At 44.8% G+C, this 23,584-nt stretch overlaps 1 non-coding gene across 1 annotated transcript; it reads right to left on the bottom strand.

Annotated features, from left to right (window-relative positions):
• Positions 1-7,717: 7,717 nt before the first annotated feature.
• On the bottom strand, positions 7,718-7,789 carry trnag-ucc (transfer RNA glycine (anticodon UCC)). The gene has a single exon. It is a non-coding gene; the product is annotated as a tRNA-Gly (tRNA).
• Positions 7,790-23,584: the final 15,795 nt, after the last annotated feature.

The following is a 23,584-nucleotide window of genomic DNA, read 5'->3' as shown; positions in this document are numbered from 1 at the left end:
CCGTGCCATCATGCTTGGTCCAAATCAGTGGATTAACTCAAGTTGTGGTTAGCTGGCGTGAATTTGTGATCTCAAATGATTTATTTATTTCCGGACACAATCTATTAAAACTTTTCATTCAGAAAGCTTTTTCAAGAGGTTCTCTAACAATTTCTAAAATAACACATGTTCAATCTGAGTTAGGGCCTGGGGTTAATGATGCTGTCATCGCATTTTCAGATTTTATTTTCTGAGGAAGTAAGGGCACATCTGGAACGTATTACTGATGTGGAAATGCCGGCGTTGGACAGGGGTAAACACAGTAAGGAGTCTAACAACACCAGGTTAAAGTCCAACAGGTTTATTTGGTAGCAAACGCCACTTTGGCGTTTGCTACCAAATAAACCTGTTGGACTTTAACCTGGTGTTGTTAGACTCCTTACTATGTATTACTGACACATTGCAAATCAAAATTCACAAAAGCAAACTGACTTAACAAACCCCAAGCAAGATTAGAGGCCGGGAGATTTACTTCTCAATTGCGCTAAAGCAAAATAGCTTCAACAAATAAAATACGGATGAAATTTGAAAAAGAGACATAATTATTTGTTTTTAAGTTGGGTTTGAAGGTTGTAAGGGTAAGTATAGTCACAAACACTCAACAGAACATGGCAGTTTGTGAATGATAGGGTTTATGGATAAGTCTCAGTTTAGAATTGTTAGTGTGGAACACTTTACAGATCATTATTTCACCAGCAATGATGGAATTGTACAGCAAAGGAGACCATTCGGTCCATTGTGCTTTGCCAGCTCTTTGAAAGAACTTTCCAATTAGTCACACTCCCCCTGCTCCCACAGTCCATGCAAATGTATTCTTTTGCAGTATTTATCTAATTCCCTTTTGCAAGTTCCAATTGAATCTTCTTCCTCCACCCTCTCAGGCAGCACCGTCCTGATCGCAACAACTCACTGAGGTACAAATACTAGATGCACACCTCAAACCGCGGGGATGAATACAAAAGTGACAGTGCAACTACAAACGGGATTTTCCTTCCATTAATGAACTCCTAGAATTAGCCTTTCACTGGTCAGATTCAAGTGTGAAGAACACAGCCCAAATCGTTAACTGTTTCTCTCTCCACAGGTGCCGCCTGACCTGCTGAGTATTTCCTGCATTTGCTGTTTTTATTTCAGCCTTTGTATATGGGGTCGTGGTGTTCCCATAGGTCTGCTACCCTTCTAGGTGGGGGAGCACTTCAGCAGTCACGGGCATTCAGCCTTGGATCTTCAGGTAAGCGTTCTCCAAGGCGGCCTTCACGACACACGACAGCGCAGAGTCACTGAGCAGAAACTGATAGCCAAGTTCCGCACACATGAAGACGGCCTAAACCGGGATGTTGGATTTATGTCACATTATCAGTAACCCCCACAGCTTGCCTCCTGGGCTTGCAGAATCTCACTAGCTGTTCTGTCTGGAGACAATACACATCTCTTTAACCTGTGTTTAATGTTCCCTCCACCCACATTGTACCTTTAAGACCTGGCTGGCTGTAGGATTCGCATTCTAATCAGTATTCTGCAACTTGATTTTGTGTCTCTGTGCCCTGTTTGAGAGCAGATTTCCACTCCATCTGACGAAGGAGCAGTGCTCCGAAAGCTTATGGTATTTGCTACCAAATAAACCTGTTGGACTTTAACCTGGTGTTGTGAGACTTCTTACTGTGTTCACCCCAGTCCAACGCCGGCATCGCCACATCATGACCCTTCTAGGTGGCAGAGGTCGTGGGTTTGAAGGTGCTGCCAAAGGAACCTTGGCAAGTTGCTGTACTGCAGCTTGTAGATGGTATGCACGACTGTCACTATGTGTCAGTGGTGGAGGGAATGAATTTTGAAGGTGGTAGATGGGGTGCCAATCAAGCGGGGCTGTTTTGTCCTGGCTGCTTTTGAGCCTTTTGAGTGTTGTTGGAGCTGCACCCATCCAGGCAAGTGAGAAGTATTCCATCACACTCCTGACTTGTGCCTTGTAGATGGGGAACAGGCTTTGGAAAGTTAGGAGGTGAGTTAGTTTGTACATAGAGACAGAGATTGTGTGTTACTCTCATGAACTGACTAATTATTTTGAATGATTTATGATTTTGATTTCAGCCAGTCTTACCTATTGTCAGACAGGCTTTGGGGAGTCAGGAGGCAAGTTACTCACCACAGAATTCCCAGCTTCTGACCTTCTCTTGTAGCCACAGTATTTATATAGCTGGTCCAGTTCAATGTCTGGTCAATAGTTACAGTAAGAAGTCTCACAACACCAGGTTAAAGTCCAACAGGTTTATTTGGTAGCAAATACCATAAGCTTTCGGAGCACAGCTCCTTCGTCAGATGGAGTGGATATCTGTTCTCAAACAGTGCAAACAGACACGTATAAGGCTCTGGTCAGACCCCATTTGGAGTACTGTGAGCAGTTTTGGGCCCCATATCTAAGGAAGGATGTGCTGGCCTTGGAAAGGGTCCAGAGGAGGTTCACAAGAATGATCCTTGGGATGAAGAGCTTGTCGTATGAGGAACGGTTGAGGACTCTGGGTCTGTACTTGTTGGAGTTTAGAAGGATCCCTGGAATGAAGAGCTTGTCATATGAGGAACAGTCAAGGACTCTGGGTCTGTACTCGGAGTTTAGAAGGATGAGGGGGGATTTTATTGAAACTTACAGGATACTGCGAGGTCTGGATAGAGTGGACGTGGAGAGGATGTTTCCAGTAGTAGGAAAAACTAGAACCAGAGGGCACAACCTCAGGCTAAAGGGACGATCCTTTAAAACAGAGATGAGGAGGAATTTCTTCAGCCAGAGAGTGGTGAATGTGTGGAATTCTTTGCTGCAGAAGGTTGGGGAGGCCAGGTCATTAAGTGTCTTTAAGACAGAGATGGATAGGTTCTTGATTAATAAGGGGATCAGGGATTATGGGGAAAAGGCAGGAGAATGGGGATGAGAAAAATATCAGCCATGATTGAATGGCGGAGTAGACTCGATGGGCCGAGTGGTCTAATGCTGCACCTTTGCCTTAAAATCTTATGGTTACACTGCTGTTTGCGCAGTGTGTTCTCTACACAAGTGCTTAGATGTAAGTTGAGATCAGTATATGGGCGAGCAGCTGTTCGCTTTGAGGAAGAATGAATGTATTATCTACAATGTCATTAAAATTATTATAATAAAGTTTTTCTTTAAATGAAGTTTATAGTGTCTTTCATGTCCTCAGGATGTTCTAGTGTTTCACAGTGCCAACAACTTATACTTTTATAGCATTTTTAACTTGTAAATAATCCCAAATCTTCCCAGGAGCATTCATAGAGTTGTACAATGCAGAAAAGGCCCTTCGGCCCATTATCAAGCAATATTTGACATGGAGCCACAGGAGATATGAGGACAGGTGACTTGGTCAAAGGGGAAGGCTTTTAGAAATGCCTTAACGGCGAGGGAGGAGCAGCAAGCTGGAGAGGTTCAGGAAGCAAAATGCAAATCTTAGGACCTCAGTAGATGAAGGCACAGCTGCCAACAGTGGATCAATTCAGTTCTGGTCACCCTATTATAGAAAGGATATTATTAAACTAGAAAGAGTGCAGAAAATATTTACTAGGATGCTACCTGGACTTGACAGTTTGAGTTATACGGAGAGGCTGGGACTTTTTTCTCTGGAGCGTAGAAGGCTGGGGGGGCGGGGGGGGGGACAGGGGAGTGTGAATAAGGTTCAAAAAATGGCAGGGGAGAAATCCTAATTTCCATGGACATGGAATATTTCACAACACTGCTCCCGGCTGGGAGATCTATAAAATAATGAAGGGCATAGATCAGCTAGATAGTCAATATCATTTCCCAAAGGTAGGGGAGTAAAAACTAGAGGGCATAGGTTTAAGGTGAGAGGGGAGAGATACAAAAGTGTCCAGAGGGGCAATTTATTCACACAGAGGGTGGGGAGTGTCTGGAACAAGCTGCCAGAGGTAGTAGTAGAGGCGGGTACAATTTTGTCCTTTAAAAAGCGTTTAGACAGTTCCATGGGTACGATGGGTATAGAGGGATATGGGCCAAATGCGGGCAATTGGGACTAGCTTAGGGGTTAAAAAAAAAGGCGGCATGGACAAGTTGGGCCGAAGGGCCTGTTTCCATGCTGTAAACCTCTATGACTCTAATTAAACTTGGGAATGTTTAAGAGGCCAGAATTAGAGGAGTGCAGAGATTTTGGAGGGTTTTAGGACTGGGCGGCATTGTGGAGAGAGGAAGGGGGCATGGCCATTGAGGCAGACAGGGGTGAGAATTTTAAAATTGAAGTAAAACAGGTGAGGACATTGTATCCCTATTCCTGTGGAACAAGTCTGTTATCACTGAAAAGGAAAACCTGTTACTGAAACTTTTCATCTTGTAGTCATCAGGAAAGTGCAAGAACTGCAAAAATTTCAAACAATCTCAACAATTTATACCACAGGGAAAACAAGGTGTTGGTTGCTTGGCAGCTTGACTCTGGTTAGCCTCTGATCGTTTGAATTTTGGCATTCTTGTGTTTGTCTCGATGAGCACAAAACATGTCCCACTTTCCAGCAATAATCAACAATGCTATTGTTCAATTAGGGTTTAGGTAATAGTCTTCACAAATAAATCTATCCTTCAACCCTGTCATGATATACATTCTGAAACCCTCTCATTACAGAGGGTAGTCGTGCTGACGGAGAAGTATTTTGGGGACAGGGGCATGTCTGTAAATGGGATGGTTTTAGCTACCTGTAGCATTTTGGTTAGACAGTTGTCAAATTGCTACCTTACGGTTACTATGTTAGTAAACCTCTTTGCTGTTACTGTGTACTCAGCTGTTCCTCAGAGAGGAAATGAATCTCTAAAAAGGCTTACAGACGGCTGTTTGTGATAATACCTAACCGCTAAATGCACTGGATATGATTCTCAATCTGTGGAAAAGAATTATGCAAAAAGAAAGCACTTCTCCAGCCGGGAGCAGAGTTGTGAAATATTCCATGGCCGTGGAAATTAGGATTTCTCCCCTGCCGTTTTTTGAACCTTATTCACACTCCCCCCCCCCCCCCCCCCCCACCCCCCCACCCCCTCCCCCTCCCCGTTACACCTGAAGTTCACACTAAACTTAATGGCCACGTTCATGCAAGCACGACCTGCCTGATCTACACAATGGTTGGTCTAACGTGGCTAGGGTCGATACAGATAAGTAATGTCAGTGCTTAAATATCGTACTTATCACACTGCCTGGTTGCTGGGAATTCTGTTGTCCGTGTCTTAACCGACCGATTCATTCGCCTGGTCCCCTCTGTGCTCATCATTCCCAGTCATAAGCGACTTGATTTAAAAATTCTGTCCTTTTGTTCAGATTCCCTCCATGGCTTCACCCGTCGCTCTCTCCATAATCTCCTCCAGCCCTACAACCCTCCAATTTCATAGAATCCCTACAGCGCAGAAGAGGCCATTCAGCCCATCGAGTCTGCACCAACGCTCTGATAGAGCATCATACTCAGGCTCTCTCCTCACCCTATCCCCGTAACCCCACACATTTAGCATAGCCAATCCACCTAACTTACACATCTTGGGACACTAAGGGTCAATTTAGCGGGGCCAATCCACCCAACCTGCACATCTTTTGGACTCTGGGGGGGAAACCGGAGCACCCGGAGGAAATCCACGCCGACACGGGGAGAACATGCAAACTCCACACAGACAGTGGCCCAAGGCCAGAATTGAACCCGGGCTCCTGGTGCTGTGAGGCAGCAGTGCTAACCACTGTGCCACTGTGCCACCGTGCCACTGTGCCACCGTGCCACCCTCAGATCGCTAATGCTCACCTGATTCTGGCCTCTTGGTCACCACCTCATTTTAATTGCTCCACCATTGGTGGTTGTGCCTTCTGCTACCCATTCTAGAATTTTCTCCTGTAACCTGCTCCGCCTCTCTGTCCTCTCTTCAGCGGTACCTATAAACTTACCTTTTGGACCAAGCCTTTGGTCACCTGTACTAATATCTCCTTCAGCGACTGAATATCAAATTCTGTCTGATTTACGTTGTTGTAAACTTGGGAAGTTCACTGTGGTCAGAAAGCTAAACAAACACAAAGCTGTTGTTGCCAGGATAAATCTGGTTAGAATTACTGCAGCTTAGCAAGCTACACTAATGGGGGAAAAAGCCACAACAACAACCGCAATTCAACTCCCTTCAGCCAACAACGCCCATGACCTTCTATTCGTTGAAATGAAAAAGACTTACATTTGTATAAAACGTTTCAAGACCCCCTCCACCCACCCCTCAGCCACCCCAGATGTCCCTCAAGCACTTTGCAGCCAATTAAATGCTTCTTGAAATGTAGCCATTTATGTATTGTACCATTTGCACACAGCAAGATCCCGCCAACAGCAATGTGATAATGACCAAATAATTTATTTTATGTTAAAAGCAAAATATTACGGCTGCTGGAATCTGCAACAAAAACAGAAAATGGTGGAAAATCTCAGCAGGTCTGACAGCATCCGTGGAGAGAGGATAGAGGCAACCTTTCAAGTCTGGATGACCCTTGGTCAGAACTGATTTATTTTAAACATTTATTTGATGTGTTGGTTGTGTGATGAAGATTGGCCATGACATGGAGCAGTGCCTCCTGTTCTTCTTTGAAACAGTGGTTGTGAGATCATTCATGCCTTGGTTTAACATCACACTCAAAAGAGCTGCCCCTTTCCGACAGCATGGCACTCTCCCAATCCTTCTCAATAATGTTGGTGGGAGCTCCCTCCTCCTGCTGCTGCTGAACACATGGGTATTAGAGAGGGTGTTAGAGAGAGTGTCAGCGAGGGTTAGAGAGGGTTTTAGAAAATGTTAGAGAGGGTGTTAGAGAGAGTGTCAGCGAGGGTTAGAGAGGGTGTTAGAAAAGGTTAGAGAGGGTGTGAGCGAGGGTGTTAGAGAGAGTGTCAGCGAGGGTTAGAGAGGGAGTTAGGGTGTTAGTGAGGGTATTAGTGAGCGTGTTCGATGAAGCGGCGAGTTTGAAAATGGCAGTGTTGGCATCAAATCAGCATCAGCGCTGACTGATGATACAATCTGTCCGCTCTTACATACGGAGGCACGGTGGTTAGCACTGCTGCTTCACAGCGCCAGGGTCCCAGGTTCGATTCCCGGCTTGGGTCACTGTCTGTGTGGAGTTTGCATATTCTTCCCGTGTCTGCATGGGTTTCCTCCGGATGCTCCAGTTTCCTCTCTCAGTCTGAAAGACGTGCTGGTTAGGTGCATTGGCCATGGTAAATTCTCCCTCAGTGTAACCGAACAGGCACCGGAGTGTGGCGACTAGGGGAGTTTCACAGTAACTTCATTGCAGTGTTAATGTAAGCCTACTTAGAATCATAGAATCCTACAGTGCAGAAAGAGACCATTCGGCCCATCGAGTCTGCACCAACCACAATCCCACCCAGGCCCTATCCTCATATCCCTACATATATACCCACTAATCCCCCTAACCTATGCATCCCGGGTCACTAAGGGGCAATTTAGAATGGCCAATCAACCTAGCCCGCACATCTTTGGACTGTGGGAGGAAACCGGAGTACCCGGAGGAAACCCACGCAGATGCAGGGAGAATGTGCAAACTCCACACAGACAGTGACCCGAGCCGGGATTCGAACCCAGGTCTCTGGAGCTGTGAAGCAGCAGTGCTAGCCACTGTGCTAGCCACTGTGCTACCGTGCTGCCCGAAATTATCGTTGCGATGGCCGGGAATCGAACCCGGGTCAACTGCTTGGAAGGCAGCTATGCTCACCACTATACCAACATTGCTCACTTGTGACACTAATAAATAATCACCCGCGCCACTCATCAAGATGGTGATCAAGCCTGAAATGTGTTCACATGGCGAGGACATTATTTTGGTGCCAAAAAGCAGCCACATCAACGAAACATCAGGCACTACAGAGCCCCCGTTTCACATCCTCTGTCTGTGAGCCCTGCTTCCTTTCAGAACACAGTAAGAAGTCTCACAACACCAGGTTAAAGTCCAACAGGTTTATTTGGTAGCAAATACCATAAACTTTCGGAGCAGAGCTCCTTCGTGACGAAGGAGCATTGCTTCGAAAGCTTATGGTATTTGCTACCAAATAAACCTGTTGGACTTTAACCTGTTGTTGTGAGACGTCTTACTGTGTTCACCCCAGTCCAACGCCGGCATCTCCACATCCTTTCAGAACAGCACACATCGCTCATTATAATCTCTCAATGTTTGACCACAAATGTGACAAGCCATAAACATGTGTAAAACCCTTTCCATTCCAAGTCATTTCCATTTCCACACAGTATAATGAATGAAGAGAGTTACGTGGCAATGACTCTTCTCTGTGTGACTAACTCCAGACTGGGAGCTGATAGGATTAGATTGACAGCTTGTCCTGCTCCCAACCCAAGCAGACTTTCCATTGCCGTCGATCGGGGAGATATCGGGTGGGATTCTCCGGCTGTACTCACCCCAAGACCGGAAAATCCTGCCCAAGATCAGTGGACCTTTGCATGGTCCGCCCCCCGCCCACTACGATTCCCGTGTCAAGCGGGAATAGGAAAATTCCACCCATTGACTTTGGAATGTTGCATAAAGTGGACAATGATGAGTCAGCAACCCGTCTGATATCTGTTCCCCCCAAACTTTCTTTGAATTTAATCCGAGTGCCTTGGGATGTTAAAGGTGCTATATAAATATAAGGTGATGTTGTTACTGTCGGTGCAAATTACAGCAATTTGTGGAATTAAGAAAATGCCGGGCAAACTTTCAACTCCTTTTCATTTTCCTGCCTTCAAATCTGAGAAGATTCATGGCACACGGCCTAACGCCAACATCGAGGCTTCCCTTTCGCAGTTTATAACAAGATTACATTCGCAAATGTCTCAGCTTCTAACAAACTGCTTACACAGCTCACAACTCGACTCAACTAGACTTGTGGATCTAAGCGAGAGCCGACCAAAATAGTGAGTCAAATTCCAATATCTTCTGCAATGTGATAATTACGGTGTGGGAAAGGTAATTTGATGGGGCCTTTCATTAACTTGTCCCCTGAGCTTCCAGGTTATATGATAAAGCAGTCTACCTTTAATTGGCTTCACCCTCACTCTTAAAACATACAGTCAGCCGTTCATTTTGCTGAAACATTCACAATGATTTGTATTCATTCACAAGACATGGGCATCACAGGGAAAGGACAGTGTGTATTGCCCACTTGCCTTTGAGAACCCCTTGCCATGCTAGGCCATTTCAGAGAGCAGTTAAGGGTTAATTTATGGGTCTGGAATCACATATAACGTCCTAGAGACACTTACGTCACAGAAGGAGGCCATACTAACTCTTCACAGAGCAATCCAGTCAGCCCACTCGATCCCTGTCGCTCAACAAGTTTATTTTCTTCGAGTGCCCATCCAATTTCCTTTGTTGAATCAATTTATTATTTCCACCACCATCCTAAGCGATGAGCGATTACCACTCGCTGAGTAAAAATGTTCTCACGTAGGCCAGACCAGCTAAGGATTTTCTTCCCTAACAGACATTAGGGAATTATCGGGGATTTAATGACAATCTGGTGATTTCATTGTCATAACTGCTGGCCTGAAATTTCAGGATGGCGAGCGCTGGGCACCTGGCATCCTGAGAATGAGCAGGGGACATACCCCCTGCCGATTCTGACAGAGCCGCTGTCAGTTTCCACTCAATGGAGCATTGATTAGCAGCAGGCGGGACCTCTGTCCACACTTGGATGTAAGTCCGGCTTTGGTGAGCCCTCAACCAATCAGATTGGCTGACAGCTCCCCAGTCCACACCAGGCACAGTGCTGCAGAGGCCGGAAGAGGTACTGCAGCGCCGTGACTGAGACTAAGGCCAGTATTTTAGAACCTTGTCCGCCCGGGGCTTGTAAGATTCCACCCGAGGCCACCGGAGAATTCTGTTCTGCGGGCAGTAAAATTCCAGCCTGAATCTCTGGACCGCACTTCAGGTAAGTACCTGGGTGCCCTGGCTGGGGGCGGGAGGGGGCAGAACATAGAACATAGAACATTACAGCGCAGTACAGACCCTTCGGCCCTCGATGTTGCGCCGACCAGTGGAACCAATCTAAAGCCCCTCTAATCTACACTATTCCAATATCATCCATAGGTAGGCATGGGATAGAGGGAGGGCTGAAACCTCCAGGTCCCTGAAGGGAGGACACCCTCCCATCGGAAGAGGCCTTCTGAATGACATATGCCTCCACACTTCCTGCTCGAGATCGAGGGTGAAAACCTTTTGAAGTTTCCCACCCTCAGTCATTAGTCACCCATCAGCCTGAAAATTGAGGCTGGGTGAGAAAAGGCCATTAAGTTGCCACTTTAAGGACCTTGAGGACCTTCATCAGGACTTGATGAAAGAGCAGTGCTTCAAAGGCTCATGATGCCAAATAAACCAGTTGGACTTTAACCTGGTGTTGTGAGACTACTTACTGTGCCCACCCCAGTCCAACACCGGCATCTCCATCTCATCAGAACCCACTGGGGAGGAGCATTAAATTCTGGCCACCGTGTATTTTTGATGAATTGTTTGGCTGGGGAAGCAGTTAATAGTTTGATGTTGAGATTAACAACTGACCCAGCAGCCTCAGCTGACGCAGGGTAACCGTGTTGTGATGCGATTAGGAGCGGATCTCTCAGGGCAGAAGTTCAGTGCGGAGACAATGGTCTGACTTGGATACCAGCCACAATTTTAGCTGATCCTCACTTTCCACCTGTGGTCCGGCCCTCAAGTGGTTGTCCAGATTTTCTGTGGAAGTTTGGAACCTGCAATTTCGCCACTTGGGTCAGTTAGCAGGTTATGGTTGGTGATGTTTGCAGTCAACCAGGTGGGCTAGCGAGAGATGGGACTGTCATCGTTTTTTAGGGTGTGGAGTGTATCCTAGTAGGGACTATGGGATTTCAGAAACATGTTTAGGATTTTTATTTGAGATCCTGTGTCAATGGGAGTGCTTCATTAGGGTTAGGGTTCGTCAGTGGTGATGTTCTTTGTGAAGGATGCATTCCCTATGTGACATCTAACAATCCAGGGAGCAGAAGATTTGAATCAGAGAGATTTATGAGGTAATTCCTGAGTGTAGGACACAGGCTTTGTTGAATTCACAGCCACCAGTGGTGGAGTGATGGAGGGTGCACAAAAAATAGAGGTGCACAGAACAGATTAATTAGTCAGTCTTCCTGTCATTGTTGCAAAGATGAGGTCTGCAAAAAACAGCAGCAAATAGACTTCAAAAAGCTATGAATTGGTTATGAAGCACTTTGAGGTCCAAGGATGTGAAATGGGCTACAGGAATCCAAGTCTTTCTTTGAAACAAAAAAACAAAAAACTATATAATGTTAACCACCCAAAATCTTAAAATAGTTTATAGATATCGTAGAATTCCTGTGGAGGAGGCCATTCAGCCCATCACGTCTGCACACTCTGAAAGAGCATCTTACCAAGGCTCTCCCTATCCCTATCCCTGTGCGTTCACCATGGCCAATCCACCTAACTTCCACATCTTTGGACTGTGGGAGGAAACCAGAGCAGGCCGAGGAAACCCACGCAGACACGGGGAGAATGTGCAAACGTAGGCCAGACCAAGTAAGGAGGGCAGATTTCCTTCCCCAAAGGACATTAGTGAACCAGCTGGGTTTTTACAACAATCGACAATAGTTTCATGGTCACTGTTAGACTTTTAATTCCAGATTTTGTGGTTGATTCTCAACTTCCCCGTGAAGTTGCCTTGCAGTTCAAGGGCAATTAGAGAGGGGCAATAAATGCTGGCTGAGCCAACAACCCCCACATCCCAGGAATAAATAAAAAACAAACAACTAAAGCCACAGAGTATATGCCCTATTGAACAATATACTTCAGCTTATCTAGAATTCAGTTATTAATATCCTATCCTGTACCAAATCCACTCACCAATTATTCATGTCCTCTCCGATCTATATTGAATCCTCACTGCAGCGCAACCACCCCCCCCCTCAACAATTTAAATTTTCATCTTTAAATTGGCTCCTCCCTATCCCTGCAACCTCCTCCAGCCCTCCCTCACAAACCCTCCACTCCCCTGCCTCTTCCACATCTCTGCTTTCCCCACCGTACCAATAGCAACTCCCTAACCCTAATCTTCAGCTGCCGAGAAAGAAGCTGGCATTTACACAGCACGTTTCACGAGCAATGGATGTCTGAAAGCGCTTTGCAGCCCATGACGCACTTTTGAAGAGTAGTCACTGTTGAAATGCAGAGAGCGTCACCACCTCCAACTCCCTCCCCTAACCCCACCACCTCTCACCTCTTGTAAGACCCTCCTTAAAACCCATCCCTTTGACCAACATCTTTTGGTCACTGCTCCTAAAGCCCCCTATTTAATGTTACGGTTGTGTGCTGGTAAAATGCTTTGGGATATTTATCTTCATTAAAAGGTTGATTTAAATGAGTGTTGATGGCCTGCACACGTTCAATCTCCCAAAGTGTTGACCTATGTGGAAAAAAGCCACAAGGTTCCTTTCCAATTAAAGGCAAAAATGAATACTGATTTAATGGCTCAATCAGGCATTATTCATGGCTGTGAGCTGTGAAGATTTGACTTTTTCAGAGAAAGTACAACCCTCTCAACTAAATTGCAGTGTCTGCGTTGGTGTGGTGGGTGACTCGAAGCTGTAATTACAGGTTTACTTTCACCTTGCGAGGGTAATATAAGTCGCACTCTGTAGCACTCAAACACCAGTTGCTGACTGTCCTGACAGCTGCTGCAGCCATGGCTGGTAAAGCACTCGCATTCGCAATCTGCAGCTTTGTCGTTTTACAACTGTCTACCGCTAAGGGTAAGTTTCTCATTTCAAGGTCACAGCAGCCAGCTATTCTTTGTAACATTGCTTTGAATTTCTGATGTTTCTTTACCAGTTGCCAGCACGGTAGCACAGTGATTAGCACTGCTGCCTCACAGCGACACGGTGGCACAGTGATTAGCACTGCTGCCTCACAGAGCCACCAGAGACCTGGGTTCGATTCCTAGCTTGGGGTCACTGTCTGTGCAGAGTCTGCACGTTCTCCCCGTGTCTGCGTGGGTTTCTTCCGGGTGCTCCGGTTTCCTCCCGCAGTCTGAAAGACGTGCTGGTTAGGTGCATTGGCCGTGCTAAATTTTCCCTCAGTGTACCCGAACAGGTGCTGGAGTGTGGTGACTAGGGAATTTTCACAGTAACTTCATTGCAGTGTTAATGTAATCCTTACTTGTGACACTAATAAATAAACTTAAACTTTTATTTTCAAATATACTCTAAAAGAATTTACAAATATTAGAAATTTTAAATAACCTTTAATGTGTAAGACATCTACAGAGCATCCTAACTTCCTGATATACCTGGAAAAAAATGTATTTTGTAAGTTTTATAACACTGAACAGTTGGTAACCAGAGGACAAAAAAATGAAAGTGATTGGCAAAATGTGCAGGAGTATGAGGAAAAAGGAATGAGAATGGCACTGTATCATGATGTTCATTTGGCGAGCCAGTGCAGTCATGATGGGCCGAATGGCCTCCTTCTGAGTTGTAACAATTCTGTGAACTCAGAGGGGAGATGACGGCAATTGTTTTGACATAGCTAGTTGTTATGATCTGGAATGTGTTGCACGATAGGGCAATGGAAACAGTTTCAACAACTTCCAAAAGTGGAAATGGATAAACACTTGTTTATCCAGGGCCATGGGGGAAAGGGGGGGCGGGACCAATTGGATAGCTCTTTCAAAGAGCTAACACAGGCACAATGGGCTAAATGGCCTCCTTCTCTGTGTATGATATAATGATTCACTGCTGAGAGAATGATGTTCAAAGATAGATTAGACCAGGCACTGTAATAATTACCTTGTTATATATTTTGATGTGGAAATGTTAATGTAACCCTTGTAACATTAGAGGTTTAGTTGTTCTAATTATGTACAATACATTGAATGGAATTTGCAGCACAGAAGCAGGCCATTCGGCTCAGCTATTCCTTGCTGGCGTTTCTGTTCCACAAGAACCTCCTCCAGCCTGACCTCATCTCCATTTATCATCCTATCCTTCTATCCCTTTCACCCTCATGTGTTCCTGTAGCTTCCCTTAAATGCACAGAGCATTGGGTCGCAGGTTAGAATTTACAGTCAGTTATGGAATGAATTCTCCTGAATGCAAGGAACACAAATCACAAGATTGTCCATTTCCCAATCCACCAATCCGCTCAGGATAATGGGTAGAAAATGGCGGGTGAGTGGAAATGTGCTCATTTGCAATGTATGCACTGGCTCAAATGACCAAAGTGATCTATCTGCATCATTACCCCGATATTGGCAGAAAATATGTTTGCTTGATCAGTCTCCTATCACTAGACTAAAGGAGATATGAACAATGACACAATAGCCAGAATTTTCTGAACATTCACACCAGTGGGATTTTCCCATCCTGCTGCAGTGAATGGAGATTTGACTTGTCACCAAAGTTTCCGTCTTTGCTGCAACGGAAGCGTGGCGTGAACGGGCGGTAAGATTGCACCCATTGTATTTATATAATAACCTGGTAAAACCAGCCAAAGATGCGTCACAGGTGTGCTGTCAGATAGAATTTGACAATTGGCTGCATACAGTTGACATCAGGACAGATAATCAGAAGCTTGGACAAGGAGATAGGTTTTAAGGAGCAACTAATTGGAGGAGAGAATCAGAGAGGTGGAGAGTTTCAGGAAGTGAATTCCAGAGCTGGGAACCCAGTCGTCAATGACGGAACGCTGAACAGTGGGCAGGTGCAAGAGGCAAAAGGTATTTCAAAGGGCTGATGGCCTGGAGGAAGTCATAACGATAGGGAGGGAGCAAGACTAGGAAGGGATTTGTAAACAGGAATGTGGATTTAAAAATGGAGGCATTATTCAACCTGGGCCAAAATAGGTTAATGAGCACAAGGGCGATGGTGAATGGGACTTGCTGCAAAATAGGATAGGAGTGGCAGAGGTTTGGATAAACTGAAGTTTATGGAGGGTGGCATGTGCAAGGATGACACACATATATCTTAAACTAGTTAACACTGCAGATGACACTGCGAATGTTGGGGGATGAGGGGGTACAAGGAATGTTTGTTTGCTAATATCATCATCAATAGTTTCCAGCATTTTATTCTTGTTCTACTTTTCGGAAGCTTCTGTAAATCCCTCAACAGAGATCTTTAATCATCGAATCCCTACAGTGCAGAATGAGGCCATGTGGCCCATCGGGTCTGCATTGACCCTCCAGCAAAGCACCTTACCCAGGCCTTATCCCTGTAACCCCCACATATTTACCTCGCTAACCTACACATATTGGGGCACTAAGGGGCAAGCTAGCATGGCCAATCCCCCTAACCCGCACATCTTCTCCTATACTGTCGATCTGTTAGGCTTAGCCTGTAGATCCTGCTGCAGAGATGTAGTCTTCTCATATTAGCACGTCGTTCATGCAGAGAGAACCATCCCATTCACTTCATCATTGGAGACCACGCTTTACTTAGTAAGAAGTCTCACAACACCAAGTTAAAGTCCAACAGGTTTATCTGGAATCAAAAGCTTTCGGAGTGATGAAGGAGCAGCGCTCCTAAAGCTCGTGATTCCAAATAAACCTGTTGGACTTTAACCTGGTGTTGTGAGATTTCTACTGTGCCCACCCCAGTCCAACGCCGGCATCTCCACATCATGCTTTACTTAAACTTTTATGTTTATTTTTCGCACTCTCCTCCCACAACTTCCTTCAAGCCTACCTCTTTCAACAATGTTTTGATCACCTCTCCAAATATCTCTTACTGGCTTGGAGTCCCTTGAAATTGTCCTCATTAAATAAAAGTTTTTCTCTTTTTCTCAGCTGTGAACCATGATGTCACAATTCATCCTGACGATAAGAACTGCTTGAACAATCCAGAGCATCCAGATTGCCAGCAGGCTCGAAGCAACACACCAACGGGGCAAAGTATGTAAACCTGAACTGAACTATCGCCTGTATCGTTGCTGGTTGTTGAGGAGTTTGGAGATACACCAACTCATCTCAGGCCAGTCATTGCAATGCTTTAAGTTTTGTAACAGAACTTGGAGTGATGCGGACTGGAATCAGTGATTACCTGGTCATTTTATTAATCCAGATTTGGTGTTGTCAGCTTAGATGGTTCAGATGTGTTTTATTTGACAGAATCTCTTCTCTTCTTGGCTCAGTTAGGGTAAATGTTCATCCTTTGCATTCCTGACACAGCTTGGTGTAAATGGCAGGAATTGAACCAATTTTTAAAAATTCTTTCGTGGGACATGGGCATCACTGGTTGGCCGGCTTTATTGCCCATCCCTAGTTGCCTTTGGAGGGCAGTTGAGAGTCAACCACATTGCTGTGGTCTGACCTACCTGGAGTCACATGTAGGTCAGACCAGGTAAGGACGGCAGATTTCCTTCCCTAAAGGACATTAGAAAAGGAAATCTGCCATCCTTACCTGGTCTGACCTACATGTGAGTCCTTTGCTGAAGACTTTGCATGACATTATTTAGCCCCAAAACTACACTTTTTCCCTATAGCTGTGCAAATTAGTCCTCTTCAAGACTTTGCCTGCATGCTTTTTGCAAGTTTCTATGGAGTCTGATTTCACCTCCCTTTCAGATTCTGCATTCCAGATTTCATCAACTCTCTGTGTGAAGACATTTCTACTCATTCCCCATTAGTTCTTTTCCCCAATTATTTTAAAACTATGACTTCTGCATTTGGCAGAAAAATAGTTCATTCCAACTCGCTCAATCAAAAGTTTAAAGTTTATTTATTAGTGTCACAAGTAGCCTTGCATTAACACTGCAATGAAATTACTGTAAAAATCCTCGAGTCGCCACATTCCGGCACCTGTTCGGGTACACTGAGGGATAATTTAGCGTGGCCAATGCACCTAACCAGCACGTCTTTGGACTCTGCACAGTCACCCAAGCCAGGAATCAAACTCGGATCCCTTGCACTGTGAGGCAACAGTGCTAACCACTGTGCCACCCTGCCACCCTTTACGCCTCACTGTTCTGAATATTTCCATTTAGTATCCCCTTAACCTTCTCTGCTCAAAGGAAACCAATCCCAGTTTCTTCCAGAATGCATCACTTTGTACTAATTCACTTTAAATTGCATTGGCCGTGTATCTACCTATTTCACCCGTCTGTCTCTATCCTCCTGAATTCTGCTGCTGTCCTGGTCACTAGTTACCGCAAAGCCAAGTGTGTACAATTTGCAAATTTCAAAATTGCAATCCTATACCCAAGTCCAGGTCCCTTATATATAACAGGAAAAGCAATGGTCCCAATGCTAATCCTTGGGGAAGGGACATCACTGGATGTTTCTTCGCAGATACGTGGGAACACGACAACCTCGAGGTTCCCCTCCAAGCCACTCACCATCTTCACTTGGAAATATATCACCGTTCCTTCACTGTCGCTGGGTCAAAATCCTGGAACTCCTGCCCCAAAAGCACTATGAGTGTACCTACTGCAGCGGTTCAAGAAGGTGTCTCACTACCACCTTCTCGAGGGGAAACTAGGGATGGGCAATATATCGTGGCCCAGCCAGCAATGTCCACATCTCATAAATGAATAAAATAAGTTAGAAAGCCATCCATTCACCATCATTCTCTAGCTCCTATCCTTCTGCCAATTCTATACCCTAATTTCCATTGCTGTTTTAAATAATATTGTGCTATATTTTCCAAATAATTTGTTATGAATTACTTTATAAATGTCTTTTTAAAGTCCAGATATATTACATCTATTCTTTTACTTTCATCAACCCTCTCTTTTACTTTATTGCATGATTGATATAATCCACTGATGACAGCTGACAACAGGTTAAAATATGAAAGAGTAGATAATGAATTATCTACATTGGTCTTACATTCATTCCAACTGTTTTATTCCACAGGGCTAGAAAAAGGAACCAGCTTTTACAATTCACTTCGATCAAGGTCCCGTCGCTGCCCATTTGGCAGGTCATTTTACGCAGGCCAAAAACGTGGAATACACCAAGGAGCTTCCAATAGCAAAGGAATATCAAGCATTTATGATTCTATAACTGGACCCAAAGGTTGGGAATGGATATTTGGCACTGAATATGATGCTTATAGCAATGGTCAAGGAACAAAAGGCAATGGATATGGTCAGAATAGCAACAGTCAGGGAGGAAACAGCAATGGGAATGGCCAAAATGGGAATGGTCAGGGGTTAAACAGCAATGGGAATGGCCAAAATGGGAATGGTCAGGGATCAAACAGCAATGGGAATGGCCAAAATGGGAATGGTCAGGGATCAAACAGCAATGGGAATGGCCAAAATGGGAATGGTCAGGGATTAAGCAGCAATGGGAATGGCCAAAGTGGGAATGGTCAGGGATTAAGCAGTAATGGGAATGGCCAGAATGGGAATGGTCAGGGGTCAAACAGCAATGGGAATGGCCAAAATAGTCAGGGGTCAAACAACAATGAGAATGAAGATGAGACTAATCAGGGATCAAACAGCAATGGGAATGAGGCAGATGAGGATAGTGAGGAATTGGAGAACAATGAGAATGATGAAGATGAAAATAGTCAAGGGTCAAACAGCAATGGGAATGGACAAAATGGTCAGGGGTCAAATGGCAATGGGAATGGACAAAATAGTCAAGGGTCAAACGGCAATGGGAATGGACAAAATGGTCAGGGGTCAAATGGCAATGGGAATGGACAAATAGGTCAGGGGTCAAATGGCAATGGGAATGGACAAAATGGAAATGGTCAAGGATCAAACAACAATGAATATGATGAAGATGAGTATAGTGCAGGGTCAAATGGCAATGGGAATAGCCAAAATGGTCAAGGGTCAAATGGAAATTGGTTTGATCAATTCTGGAATGGTCAGGGGTCAAATGGCAATGGGAATGGCCAAAATGGTCAGGGGTCAAATGGCAATGGGAATGGCCAAAATGGTCAGGGGTTAAATGACAATGGGAATGGCCAAAATGGCCAGGGGTCAAATGGCAATGGGAATGGCCAAAATGGTCAGGGGTCAAATGGCAATGGGAATGGCCAAAATGGTCAGGGGTTAAATGGCAATGGGAATGGCCAAAATGGCCAGGGGTCAAATGGCAATGGGAATGGCCAAAATGGTCAGGGGTCAAATGGGAATTGGTATGATCAATTTGGGAATGGTCAGGGGTCAAATGGCAATGGGAATGGCCAAAATGGTCAGGAGTCAAATGGGAATGGCCAAAATGGTCAAGGGTCAAATGGAAATTGGTATGATCAATATGGAAATGGCCAGGGGTCAAATGGGAATGGCCAAAATGGTCAAGGGTCAAATGGCAATGAGAATGGCCAAAATGGCCAGGGGTCAAATGGGAATGGCCAAAATGGTCAAGGGTCAAATGGCAATGAGAATGGCCAAAATGGTCAGGGGTCAAATGGGAATTGGTATGATCAATTTGGGAATGGTCAGTGGTCAAATGGGAATGGCCAAAATGGTCACGGGTCAAATGGCAATGGGAATGGCCAAAATGGTCAAGGGTCAAATGGCAATGGGTATGGCCAAAATGGTCAAGGGTCAAATGGCAATGGAAATGGACAAAACGGTCATGAGTCAAATGGGAATTGGTATGATCAATATGGAAATGGTCAGGGGTCAAATGGAAATGGCCAAAATGGTCAGGGGTCAAATGGCAATCGAAATGGACAAAACGGTCAAGGGTCAAATGGGAATGGCCAAAATGGACAAGGGTCAAATGGGAATTGGTATAATCAATATGGGAATGGTCAGGGGTCAAATGGCAATGGACAAAATGGTCAAGGGTCAAATGGAAATGGACAAAACGGTCAAGGGTCAAATGGAAATGGCCAAAATGGACAAGAGTCAAATGGGAATTGGTATAATCAATATGGGAATGGTCAGGGGTCAAATGGCAATGGACAAAATGGTCAAGGGTCAAATGGAAATGGACAAAACGGTCAAGGGTCAAATGGAAATGGCCAAAATGGACAAGAGTCAAATGGGAATTGGTATGATCAATATGGGAATGGTCAAGGATCAAATGGAAATGGACAAAATGGTCAAGGGTCAAATGGAAATGGACAAAACGGTCAAGGGTCAAATGGAAATGGACAAAACGGTCAAGGGTCAAATGGAAATGGACAAAAGGGTCAAGGGTCAAATGGCAATGGGAATGATCCATATGGCAATAACAAAATAGGTAGCTCCATGCTTGCTACAGAATCACAGAAAAGGCATTATATGAAAAGGGAAATCACTTCAGATCAGGTTGTTACCCCTGCCATCAAAAAGCTGCATTATCGCAGACTCCATCCAAACTACAGGTACCGCCTCATTGGGAAAAAGAACTAAAAAAAATTTTAATTCATACCCCCCCCCCCCTCCCCCTTGCCCCTTTCAGTTAGTTTAGATTCCAGCTGTCATGATTATCCAGTTGCCAATGCAAATCCTTGATTTCTTATTTGCTGTCTTCACTGGTAATTAGTTTCTGAAAAGAAAAAGTCAATACTGGAAGATTTAAGAGGATTAGTAAGCACATGCACGTCAAAGTGGGAACAGAACTTTGGGTCAAAGCACAATTCTGTACCATTACTTTATACTGTCATTATGTCATTTTGCTTCTACTCTGGGCAGGTACCTGAATTGTTATGCGGTTGAACCGGTAAACTGTTTATGCAGACGCCAATATTTTTATATTGAATGGTATACTGAAATCTGAACCAGACCAATCAGGGGGTTAACAGTATTAGTTTCAGATTGATAATGTGTCGCGGATAACCAGCCTGTCCATACTCGGAGAAATTGTGCTGCACCTGTTAATTATCACAACCTAGAGTACAGTGTTGTGCTCCTGAACTAGTGTTAAACTAAAACTTAACCCCAGACAGCAGTGGAAGTCACACAGTTAATGTTAAACTTGTATTATACCTAGTTTACGCGAGCTGTCAACCAAATTAGTTTACCTGAATGGGATTTATTTCTACCAGGTCAGTTAGTTCAGTTCAGATAATATGGGCACGGTTTCTATTCTGGCACAGATTCCTTGGGCAAGTATTAGAAAACGTGGTATATTGGTAATACCAAGTTTAAAAGCTGTTCTCAATGTCCTAGTGTCATTCAGCTGTCAAAGGATTGTACATACAAAGCGATATCATATACAAGTCATTAATATGCAAGAACATGCAATCACTACACTTTGGGGAACAGTGTATTTGCTTTTACAAGTGAGAAAGTAAATTTTTCTATGGTCCATTTTCATTGCAAAAATGTTTAGTTTGCAAAAAGACATGCAAACTGTAATTTTCAGTGTAAAAGTCTCATAAATGAGCAGCTGTAGCTACTGAGAACTGTGCATTTATGGGACGTTTTGTTATTCATTGTCCTCATGTGAGGTTAACAGTCATTTCTGAATTTAGCTTCAAATTTTATGACCTGGAAAGGAAGGAAATTTACTAACTTTTAAAATGGGAATTGATATATATTCGGAAAGGAAAAAAATAGCAGGGCTATGGGGAAAGAGCAGGGGAGTGGGTCTTATTGGATAACTCTTTCAGGGAGACAACACAGGCACAGTGGGCTGAATGGCCTCCTTCTGTGCTGTATGATTCTGTGTTAAAGTGCAAGTAACTATTGACTGGCCTGATGTTCTTTCCTTACCTTACTTTTCATTTCTTAATGTATACTGTTTTTTAATGTAAAGAGAAAATGGTGGAGAGTGTCTGTTTGTTTCCTCCATATTGTTATCTCTGATTACTTGGATACTCTTATAGATCTCTCAGTGTAATGCCAATAAAGCTTTTGGAGATCCCATGTATATTTTTGTTCCAGTTTTCTGTGTTATGTGAGTGATAGAACAATAGAAAAGCTATAGTGCAGAGTTTTAAAGTTTATTAATTAGTCACAAGTAGGCTTACATTAACACTACAATGAAGTTACTGTGAAAATCTCCTAGTCGCCACACTCTGGTGCCTGTTCAGGTGCACTGAGGGAGAATTTAGCATGGCCAATGTACCCTAACCAGCACGCCTTTCGGACTGTGGGGGGGAAGCCGGAGCACCCGGAGGAAACCCATGCAGACACGGGGAGAACTTGCAGGCTCCGCACAGGCAGTGACCCGAGCCAGGAATCGAACCCGAGTCCCTGGCACTGTGAGAACAACAAAGAACAAAGAACAATACAGCACAGGAACAGGCCCTTCGGCCCTCCAAGCCCGCACCGCTCCCTGGTCCAAACTAGACCATTCTTTTGTATCACTCCATTCCCACTCCGTTCATATGGCTATCTAGATAAGTCTTAAACGTTCCCAGTGTGTCCGCCTCCACCACCTTGCCCGGCAGCGCATTCCAGGCCCCCACCACCCTCTGTGTAAAATACGTCCTTCTGATATCCGTGTTAAACCTCCCCCCCCTCACCTTGAACCTATGACCCCTTGTGAACGTCACCACCAACCTGGGAAAAAGCTTCCCACCGTTCACCCTATCTATGCCTTTCATAATTTTATACACCTCTATTAGGTGGGGCAGCAGTGCTGACCACTGTGCCACTGTACAAGAGGCCATTCAGCTTATTATGTCTGTGCTAGCCAAAAAAGAGCAAAAAGAAACTAGCTGCTCATTTTAATCCCATTTTCCAGCACCTGGTCTGTATCCTGCAGGTTCCAGCACTTCAGATGCAGATCCAAGAAAGTTTTAAATGAGTTGAGCGTTCCAACTTCAACCATTAACTTTGACAGTGAGTTCCAGACACCTACCACCCTCTGGGTGCAAACACTTTTCCCCCCAAGTCCCTTCTAATCCTTCGACCAAAAGGGGTCAATTGCCTCAAATCTGTGCCAACTGGTAATTGGGCCCTCAGCGAGGAGGAACAGATCGTTCCTGTCCATGGAATACCTGCATAAGAAAACAGACATTCCTTTTTTTTTCTATCAGAAAGCAGTAGTTGTGGGAGCTCGGAGTGTGCTGCCAGGGTGATTTTCAGTGGCTCGATTCTCTGTTATATTAACAGATGAGCTGGAACAGTCCCAAAGTAACAGCATGCCTGGATTTCCTGCCACTAACCCAGGATTTCTTCACCTTTTCTGGCAAGGTTTATAGAGGAGAATTAAGGTGTTCCTCACAGAAACTCTGTCCCTAAATGTCTACTGCTCCTCTTTGAGCAGCACGGAGGCACAGTGGTTAGCACTGCTGCCTCACAGCGCCAGGGACCCGGGTTTGATTCCAGACTTGGGCGACTGTCTGTCACGTTCTCCCCGTGTCTGCGTGGGTTTCCTCCGGGTGCTCCGGTTTCATGGAGTCAGAGAATCATAGAATCCCTACAGTACAGAAGGAGGCCACTTGGCCCATCAAGTCTGCACCGACCACAATCCCATCCAGGCCCTATTCCCATAACCCCATGCGTTTACCCAGCTAGTCCCCCTGACACTAAGGGGCAACTTAGCATGGCCAATCCACCTAACGCGCACATCTTTGGACTGTGGGAGGAAACCGGAGCACCCGGAGGAAACCCACGCAGACACGGGGAGAACATGCAAACTCTACACAGACAGTGAC

This window comes from Mustelus asterias, chromosome 1, assembly GCF_964213995.1.
Source record: "Mustelus asterias chromosome 1, sMusAst1.hap1.1, whole genome shotgun sequence".
Classification (NCBI taxonomy): Eukaryota; Metazoa; Chordata; class Chondrichthyes; order Carcharhiniformes; family Triakidae; genus Mustelus; species Mustelus asterias.
Note: the sequence above shows the minus strand (reverse complement) of the source record. Positions and strands in the feature narration are given on the sequence as shown.